At 41.5% G+C, this 2,407-nt stretch overlaps 1 pseudogene; it reads left to right on the forward strand.

Annotated features, from left to right (window-relative positions):
* The first annotated feature begins 393 nt into the window (after nt 1-393).
* LOC147437797 (azadirone synthase LFS-like) lies at nt 394-1,439 on the forward strand (annotated as a pseudogene).
* The last annotated feature ends 968 nt before the right edge of the window (nt 1,440-2,407 follow it).

The following is a 2,407-nucleotide window of genomic DNA, read 5'->3' on the forward strand; positions in this document are numbered from 1 at the left end:
ATGAATGGATTATAGGTACACTGTACATATTCGCACAACTCATATCAAATACTCTAATATTCTTGATTTTTCGCATAAATTCCTCTACCTTGCCCCCGCCCCCCCCCCCCCCACAAACACACATGCAGAAAAAAAAATCCACAGAACATCTAATCATGACCTATGTTCCTAGTTTTGTAGCCTTGCTTGCATCCCCCGTCCTCGTGTCGGTCGGTCATCCACCTATGCCTCCTTTTCTTTTTCCACCTCTCCCATGCTCATCTCAAGATTGCAACAAAGAGAGAGAGAGAGAGAGAGAGAGAGAGAGAGAGAGAGAGAGAGAGAGAGAGAGAGAGAGAGAGAGAGAGAGAGAGAGAGAGAGAGAGAGTAGTTTTTTGCCCAATACAAAGAATCATGTGGACCTTAGCATGTATTGACATGCAAAGGCGGGATGTAGCGACCTTGGTCATGATTCTTCGCAAGGCATGCCTTGATTGTGGCTTCTTATAAGTTGTAAGCCATGGCATTATCCCTATTTTAGTGCAACAAGTATTTCAAAAGAGTAATATTTTTTTCCACTTTCTCTAAAGGAGAAGGAAAAATGCCTTCAAAATGAGAACCATGGGGGATACATGCCATTCCTTCATAAGACTCTTTATCTTGCCAAGCAGTCTAAAGGAGATTGCAAAGAGGGTTACTTCTATGGAGACAATGTGGCCTTCAAAATAATTGGTTATAGGATTGCGTGACACAATGAAAAGATACCATGCTGAGGCAATGACAGTTGGGCATAAAGTAGATAGTCTAGTAAATTTGGATTTGAATTTGGAAGAAGACGTTTTTTAAAGGGTTGGAATGATGGACAAGACTTTTTTATTATCCAGGGGAAATATCAATTCCGGAGGATGGAATATTTGGTGTGGGGGCCCACTTAGGTTGGGGTCTACTAACACTTCTTACTTATGATGGAATTCCTGGTTTAGGCTATGGTCACACGAGTTTTGATTGCCTATTACAAGAACTGATCAAGACTCACAACGTATATCTTTCCACTGGCTTAGTGTTGTTACTAGGCCTAAAAAGGCATAGTTTTCAAACTATGCGGGTTTCTTGCCAGCCAACCCCATCCTCCCTTTCCTCTCTACACCTCGCTCTCCCTCTCACTACCTCCTGCTCCCGATGCCATTCTAAACTATAGTACATGCTGTAGTTGGAATTGTCAAGGCTAACATATAACCAAGCCTCATGTGATTATATCATTACAAATTTGTAAAGATAAACATGAAAAACCACGTGCTTGGGAGAACGCTGTCAAGAAGTGCACTATGCGGCTAGGAAAGTGTCGGACCTCTGACTGCGAGAGTCCACAACAAAGTCAAGAAAGTTGCAAAAGATTTAAGCTAAAAATACACACAAAAACCAGCCATGAAATCCCTTCTTTGAAAAAGAAACAAGATTAACACAAAACTCTTGAGTGTGTGAAGATTAGGTGTAGCCTTGCTCCCAATTGCACAGATGCAGTGCTCTTTCGACCTATTAAAAACACTAAATTGATGCTTTGATTCTTTGTTGTGACCATTTCATGTAAGCTTCAAAACTTCATTGGAGAAGCCCAAGTAGTTATTTGAGGAGGGGAAACCCTAATTGGCGGCCTCACAGCCTCGAACATGTAGTGGAAACAACATGGACTACACTAGTAGCCTTGACTGGAATGGATGTTTCTCCTTGCTTATATGCCCTAATGATCTCATTCTTAGCCCTAAAAATTTTCATTCATCTTAAGAAACAATGTCACCATAATTGATGTGGCATTTTGAGCCCTTTTTAACTATTTTAAACTGGTTTTTGACCATTTTATGACTAGCCCCCTTTTTGTCCATAACATGGCCAAACGAGATGGACAAAGTCCCTAAATTTGTGGAAAACCCCATTGAGCTCAAATTTCATGTTGATCCTCATTTTTCCACTTGGAAACAATTTTGGAAACATCATTAGCGGCTATGTAAGAAACCTACTATTTTTGGCCAATACGCGCGCATTGAACTTTCTAGGCAAAACAAGAGTGCCACTTTGAAATACTCGACATTTGTACATTCCTAAAGAGGATTAGGCAAGATTTAATGTGGTAAAATATGCAATGGTCCCACGTCCCCGGTCTCGGCTTCTCGACAAGGTATGTACACGTCTACAATGTTGGAATTAGGGTTGCAGGAATGAGTATTGTTTTTGGACAAACAGAGTCATGTTTCTGCCCTCTCATTACATGCAGACCTTTGAAGAGGCTTTCATGACAGGCTTCTTCGAAGTGGACTCTTCCACATTCAACCCAATGACAAAAGATCTGCCAGCCCGCCACATCGCCTACCAAAGTACCCTCAGTAATAATCCCTTCCGAGAGTTGGCCACCAAAGTTGAGATTGAAGCAGGA

Source organism: Adiantum capillus-veneris, chromosome 17 (assembly GCF_014529385.1).
Source record: "Adiantum capillus-veneris isolate H3 chromosome 17, ASM1452938v2, whole genome shotgun sequence".
In the NCBI taxonomy this organism is placed as follows: domain Eukaryota; kingdom Viridiplantae; phylum Streptophyta; class Polypodiopsida; order Polypodiales; family Pteridaceae; genus Adiantum; species Adiantum capillus-veneris.